The sequence below is a fragment of the Bidens hawaiensis genome, unplaced genomic scaffold, assembly GCF_021521415.1.
Source record: "Bidens hawaiensis isolate Kalapana, Puna unplaced genomic scaffold, B.hawaiensis_p1.1 tig00030835_1, whole genome shotgun sequence".
Lineage (NCBI taxonomy): Eukaryota > Viridiplantae > Streptophyta > Magnoliopsida > Asterales > Asteraceae > Bidens > Bidens hawaiensis.
In genome coordinates, this window is record NW_027495166.1 from 66,419 (window position 1) to 74,555 (window position 8,137).

General features: G+C 34.1%; 1 pseudogene across 1 annotated transcript; it reads left to right on the forward strand.

Moving 5' to 3' along the window:
- Window positions 1–4,278: 4,278 nt before the first annotated feature.
- LOC143581222 (glucan endo-1,3-beta-glucosidase-like) lies at window positions 4,279–5,835 on the forward strand (annotated as a pseudogene). The gene is made up of 2 exons (XR_013143795.1): window positions 4,279–4,358; window positions 4,881–5,835. The product of XR_013143795.1 is annotated as a glucan endo-1,3-beta-glucosidase-like (transcript).
- The last annotated feature ends 2,302 nt before the right edge of the window (window positions 5,836–8,137 follow it).

Consider the following 8,137-nt stretch of genomic DNA (forward strand, 5'->3'; position numbering starts at 1 on the left):
TGTTTTAATTGGGGATGTCGAACATCCTTAAAAATAGTAAAAATGCCATTTATACATATTAAAATTGCTAAATTGCATTATGAATCGAATCGGGCTGGGGCAACTCTTGTCCATGTATATATATATTTTTTAGTTTCATAAATTATTAACCAAAAATAATAAAATCACACACGTATTTTATTTAATCAAAACTCTTAAATGAAATAGCTTAATAATATTACAAGTTATTTACAAGGCTATTTATAAGCAATAATTTATGAGAGATCTATTACACAGTGTGCATGGTTCGGTTTGATAATTAATAGCCTCCCCAATTAAGCAATTGGTTTTTGGTTATTCAGATTGGTTTATTCGATTAGTTTTTTGGTTTTTGGTCCAATTCGGTTAATAACCAAAATCAAATTTTGGATTGAACCTTTTTGTTTAGAAATACATGAAATAGATGCATAAATACATGAAATGAATGTATAAATATGTGTAATGAAGATATAAATACATGAAATTTGAGTGGTATAAATACATGAAGTGGTGGTATAAAATATGAAATAGAGGTATAAAAGCTTGAATTATATGATAATATGAATAACTCGGTTCAGTTTGGTTAATTTTGGTTAATCAAGGGTACTGAAGAGGTAGGTCCCAGCAGAGCCCAGTTGGACCCGCAAGACTCACCTTGAACAGGGACGTCTGCGCGATGACCAACTGCTCCAGCAGGACCCACCATGCTCAAAGAACCTTACGCGCAGTACGCCAGCTGTACCCGCAGGGAAAGCCTCCCAATGGTGAAGTACCCCGCCTGTTCCCGCAGCTGCGGATACAAGCCATCAGGGAAGGCTACCCGCACTAACAGCAAGGCTACACGCACAAGGCATTCGTTACTTCAGTTGTCACATGAAGGAATGAGCAAGGCGGGAACACTCCCGCCTAAATGAGCCAGTCCGTATGCTTCTGGAAGGTCTTTCGTACTATACCTACTAAGGTATGGACGGAACAGACAGTTTGACCAGAGCAGCCCATGAACTAATCACAGGGTGACAGCTCACCGACAACAATACGAGGAGGAGCATCCTCTAGTACTGTTTGTCACTATTAGCCGCTGCCTACTCACCAACCCTTACGAGGAGACGTGCGCAGCCTACAGTTGGTGGAACAGTGCGTAGCTGGCAGTAAAGGAACAGTATACAACCGACCTTATTACTGTTGGCCATAACCTATCCACCAACCAGCATGGCCTGTGCGTACGTCCACTGTTGGTAGAACAGGAATACTATTCAGCCGGCTGTACCTGCTTGGAAACCTACATTCGGCTATAAATACTCCAACACCTTGGAATGGTAAGGAGATCATCTGATATATCGATCTTATCTAGCAATCTCTTAATATACTCTTATATTCAGAGCAATCTAGTCTGATTCTCACGCCGGAGGGTGGTCACAAGGAGGAACCCCCCCCCCCCCTTCTCAGTGACGAGCTTACGGTGTCTGTTTTGCAGGTCTCCTGAAGAACAACCTTCTCAGCTAGATCTCATCCGTGGGAAACATTACTTAACCCCCAGATTATCTATAATCTGTCCGGGGTTCACTTAGTGTTTCTTCAGGTACACAAAATAACTGATAACCGTTTTCGATTAATTCGGTTATCGGTTAATTTCAGTTCAATTTCGTTGTTTTTGATTTCCGGTAACGGTTCAATTATTGCTCAATCCTGTACAAATATACAATTACACTCTAAGTGCAGCATGCCATATACTTAAATAGCGATACATCAAGCCATATATATTCAGAAAACTTCAAGGAAAACAAACATTATCCTTTATAAAAAGGCAATCATATACTTGCATGTTTTTATACACATACATGATACATACATCAAGCTATATATATTCAGAAAACTTTGACATACAAAGAAAACTATTTATCTTCCACACTTTCACTTCACAACTTTGGAACACTTCTCAATATGTATTATAAGACAAACACAAACAAGCTATGAAAACTTTTATTGGCACCTTTAGTAACGATTTGGGCGGGTGCGAATCTTGAAGTTAATTTCGTTATCTTGGTCCCCACCAAACCTCACATGACGACCTTGAGATTCACCGTTGTTAAATGAGTTTGATTGACCCATTGTTGGTTCACGGAACGAGTTAGGCCTACCCATAGACGGTTCATTAGGCAAGCTAGGTTGCACCTTGTTCGTTTTGTGAAATGTGTTTGGTTGACCAACAGACGGTTCATTAAACGAGTTAGGACGTGCCATGCTTGGTTCCCCAAAGGTATCAGGACGAGCCATGGTTGGTTCGTTGGTGTTAGCCACTTTGGAACTAGCAAACCTCTTATCGTACCCAAATTCAATGTCCCCGTCTTTATTTTGAACGACATTGGTGTTACGATTTGCATCTTTCTCCTTTCGTGAAATGTTTTGAGCAGACGGTCTAGTGACCTCTTGACGCTTGTTACAAAGCCGCCCAAGAAAGCAAGCGAATGTGGACACGGCTATGATCACGGCTAGGACTATGAAAACCGACCCGTATGATCCGTTTGATGAGCCGGTTGTGGGTGGAAGAGTGTTGGTTACCGGGTACACAACCGGCATTTGTTCAGTCATTTTTGTAAAGAATGTAAAGAAAGAATGTGCAAGGAAGATGTTGGTTTAGTGGTTTTAGTTAAAATGGATGTGTTGGTTTGGTTAAGAGGGGTGTTGAAGGGTTTTTGAATCTTAGATAAGTGACTTTTGCTTTACTAACGAGTTGGGCAAACATATATTCTTTTATGCCTCTTAGTTACTTAGTAGGAGTTTTATAATGATTCCATAATTCTTCATGATTTATGTAGAACAAAATAAATATTTTAAAGTAAGAATATATAGTGTTAATAACAATGATACAACAATATCTAACAACAAATATGTTACACAAGCTAATTTATTTAGTATAGACCTGATCTGATATCAAAACTCGATCAAAGTAAATTTCATTAATCGGTATTGTAACTTAGATCCTTGCCAAATTCATGTATGTTGGAACATATTAGATATTTATACTGATTGTGTTTTACAATCAATTGTACATCGAATGTGGGTCGCAATTGGAATAATTATTTTAGTTGCAAACGTGATAGACATAAAGAGTGACGAAACTTGGACATAACTTTTTTTGGACAAGAACGTTGAGGGAAGGGACTCAAAATGTATTTTTTAAAAATCATACACGAGGGGGTGTGGGGGCGGGCAAAATTTTGGCCAAAAACGTGTAAATTTACACTATGTATAAAAATTTTCGGACGAAAAACGGCTAAATTTACACAATTGCGCGAAAACAGAGGGTTGGGCCACCCCTGGCCTCACTACGCCTCAACCCTGGGCATAAACCAAAATATTTAAAGCAAATATTAGACCTTAATTGTCATTTGAGTAAATCGATGGTATTTTGATGTGCTATAATATGATATTTATCTAGAGGTCAAGAGTTCAAATATTGCTATGGACTATAGAGTAGATTATATGTGTATTTGTAATATATTTAAGTTTAATGAAAGCCGAAAATGTGGCTTACTATTATTATTTCTTTTTTTTTTTAATTTAATTACAAGCGAAATAATTTGACATAAAAGGGTGCCATTGAAAAGGCTATATTAATAAATAATAATGCATAGTTACAAAGTAAAAGGCAAAGAGACACATTGAAGCAATGTGACCATCTTAAATTATTCTTTGCTTTTGATATAGGAAAAGGATTATTTTAGAAGATTTGCTCAAACAAGACTTCAAGAGTGTATCACTTATCTTTGTTAAAAATATGTTCAAATGATTTTGTTTGGTTTACTTTAAAAATATATATCGTTACACAACTCACAGTAACAAACATCCGCAAACTATCACATAAGCTCTAAATCATATTCTCAAACTTTATAAAAGAACACTCATTTTTTACATCAACAAACTTCCACATATTGTTACATCATACCTATCTTTTACAATTAATTTCTATAATTTAAATTGGTGAAGCGAAATACTAATTAATAAATCATGTAATCTCATTAAAAAATAATAAATTATCAACTAAAATAAACCAAATAATATATAGAGTCCCATTTGAATATTGTGACCAAACTATACAAAACCTTTTTTAGAAAAGCTTTTTAATAATATTAAATTGGTTCTTAAAAATATAAATTGCCCCATTATGTTTTTAATCAATTTGGTTAACATGAACTCACCCTTATAATACAATGCAAACACCTAAAAACAACCTAACATCTACCAACATAAACTCTAGCTAATAATAATGAACTACACAATAACAATACATCTTTGTTTCATCTTTCTATACACCTTCCTCATATTCTTTTACTTTTCAGGTAATCGATCTCTCCTTGCGTCTAGTTTATAACCAGATAAATATATATCATCTAACGAGTGACACCATTATTGTTCTCTTTTAAAATTTAACTTTACTATAGCTCTTGTTAGCTTATTCTTTTACATTTTAGGTTCAATAATTTCTACTTTCAACCCATAAATATTACTGTAACCTATTTTAAAGAAAATTCTTTATCACTAGTCTAGTTGTATATAAATAAATAAAATATGTTAGGATCTTCAAATTTCTTCAATATAAATTTCACTACAAATGTGTGTTGCATATATATTTATTTTAGATAGTATAGTATAAAGTTAGACGTGATATATTATGATATTTTATGATATTATTAGCATTAAAATTTTACATATTTTATGCTATATTTTTTTTATCAAATGAGAAGTGTCTGACAAAAAAGAGTAGTATTTACGTTGGCATAGAAGACAAACGAACAACAAATTACGCTGCAAGCCTTTTTTTCACTTAGTTTGCTTGTAATATGATTCTTTATTTCTTCCAGTTGCTGTGCCCATCGGAATTTGCTACGGTCGGGTCGCTAACAACCTTCCACCACCAACAGACGCGATCAACATTATAACCACCAACGGAATATCAACCATACGACTATTCAACCCGGATCCAGAATCCTTACAACCATTCTCTGGAACCGGAATCCAACTTGCTATCGGAGTCCCCAATGAAGAACTCCCATCCATCGCCGCCGGCACCACCACCACCACTCAAGATTGGCTTCAATCCAACATATTCGCCCACGTGTCACCCGACCAAATTCGATACTTAGTTGTTGGAAATGAAGTATTCTTAAAAGACCCATTTTACACTCCTCATGTGGTCCCCGCCATTATTAATATTCACCAAGCGTTACAAAACCTTAACATATCCGAAAAAATAAAAATATCATCCGCTCAACCCGCTTCTATTTTAACAAACTCTTACCCGCCTTCACATTCAGTTTTTGACCCAATATCCGACCCGTTTTGACTCGGTTCCTCCAATTCCTTCACGACACGTCATCACCTTTAATGGTCAATATCTACCCTTATTTTAGTTACATTAATAATAAACAGTTCGTGTCGTTAGACTCCGCTTTGTTAAGACCGGGAAGTGTAATGTGTGACCAAAATTTGGTTTATGATAACTTATTTGATCAAACTATCGACGCTTTTATATTTGTGATGGAGAGAGAAGGGTACGTTGGGATACGAGTAATGGTGACTGAGACAGGGTGGCCCACGGCGGGTGGTGAGGCCGCAAATGGTGAGAATGCATTGGTTTATAATGGGAATGTGGTCAGAAGGAGTTTGAATAACGTTGGTACTCCGAAAAGACCGGGGATTGGTGTTGAGGTGTTTTTGTTTGATTTGTTTGATGAGAAAATGGGGTATGAGTTTGAGAAACATTTTGGGATATTTGGGATTAATGGTGTTAAGGCATATGATATAGTTTTGTATTAAGGAAGATGTTGAAAAAGTTTTTAAGAATATAATATGAGATCATTACATGATATGAAAATAACAAAAAATAGTTGGTTTGACACTTGACAGAAATTTGTTATGATAAAAACAAAAGAATATAGAAGTACAGATTATAGAACCATATATGTAGAGGCCCAATAATATAACAGTCTAATGACAAAGCCCACAAGTCTACCATGAAATGAAATAGTCCAGTAATATAGCAGCTTTGGCCCATAGTAGAATTGAAACAAAATAAATTTAATTTTATACCAGCGTACGCTAGATTTGATGAAATAAAACCGAATTGGTAGGAGATATGTTAAGAACCGTGTTCGTTAATTAAATGGTCTAAAGAAAATAGACGGAAATCAGAATATAATTCATAGATTTTTGGAAGAGACTTTGATTTATCAAATCAAAATATTTCATTCATAATCCTAACACATAAGAACTAGTGGCTTATATAGCCAAGATACATAACCAACCCACTACTTAATTAACTACCCACTAGGCCACTACAAAGATAATAAATTATCAATCTAAACAAATACAAAAAACATAAAATAGTTGCATTGCTTGGCATTGAGGTGAAGTTATGGAAACATGGGTGTGGTGGCAGTGGTGCCATCGTGGCACACAACAAGATACTAAACTACTAAAGTAATTTTTACTATAACTATTTTTTATATTTATGTTTTAAATATATTTTTATTACTCACAAGATGTGCCGTGGTATTAAAGAGAGTGAGATGAGATTAAAAAGTATTTGAAATAATTTAAAAGAATAAGCAAATACAGAGCATTGTATACACATGAAATTGTTCATTAAAATTGATTACTTTAGACAAAATAATAACATCACACGTCACGTTAAAAAAATAGATGGAGTTAATAATCAGTTAGACTGTAATTGCTATTGGTAAAAAAATTGAAAGTTGAGATTTTTACTAATTAGATTGTCGGTAAAGATTAATATTAGCTAGTAATTGATAGTTTTTATTATTAAAATCAAAATTTCCTTATTTAAATAGTAAAATCTAGATGTGTTTTTTATGATATCTTAGACTCATAGTTTATTTGAACATCTTAAGTTAAACGAATTAAGCTCGAATACTACGTAAATCAATATTCATGAAATGTCCTCAATCACCAAAGTTTGTCCTTAGTCCATGATCATAATATATTTCAGCCTTGATACAACTACGTATCGATATATCATATATGATAACAGTTATCATTCAAGGGGAGGCTCGCATCAAACTTACGTTTGAAGAAATGTATGTTGATTACAAACTTAAATATCATATTAAGTTTGATTTACCGTTCCAAATATTATTTGTAAGTTGTTTCATGTTTTATATGTGTCAACTAAAATACTTGCTACTTTTATGAGTTTGTAATATTACAAATCAAGTTTAACAATCATTTAAGATGTTAAAAGACTTCGAGGAAAAGCACCCACCAATGCTTTGTCCTAAAGTTTTATTTTTATTTTTTTATTTTCTATTTCTAAATGCACTAACCAACAATATCGTTATCGTTATAATTAATCCAATTTAAAACATGTGATAATCACTTGAAGCAACTTATTTTTCTTTAAAGTAAAGTTAAAGTAACGCCTTCATTAATAATCACCGGTCTCCATAATCAATCAAGAATTTTGCTGTAGCTCGAGGACTTGAACAAGAATGTCTATTTGACCGGTCAATATCGACAAAATGTCTGTTTGACCAACTAATTTCCAAAATGTTCATATTTTTAATCACCTAGATTCACGCACATGTCCAAAAAATCCCGTCGAAATCCAAAATAATTATCGTCGTAAGTCAAAATACATATCCTGGGACACCAAAATAATATATCGGCTCCGGTTTTTTTAACTAGCGACTAGACGGGGTTATGACATGTGCCGTAATCTAGTTGATTAAAAAACTCGTTTAATAATGATTAAAATGTGATCGGATCAACAAGTTTTATGATGGACATTTAAAAATTGGTTTGTCAAATGAATATTTTGTCGATATTGACTCCTTTTTTATATTCCATGATGTCTACGCAAGAGAGTAAAGCTTTACGTTACTAATTTGCTACTTATCTAAATATAAATGTTTTCTAACTTTGATTTATTATCAAGTAGTTTGTCAATTTGGACCCGTCATAGGTATCAACATGTTGCCACTAAAATTCTTTATAAGCATCCAACACCAATAAAATTCTTCCTCGATCACCAAGTCTGTTCCTAGCTTGATATTCATGATTAATTTAACTACTGGTACGACTAGATATTAAGAAGGCATAT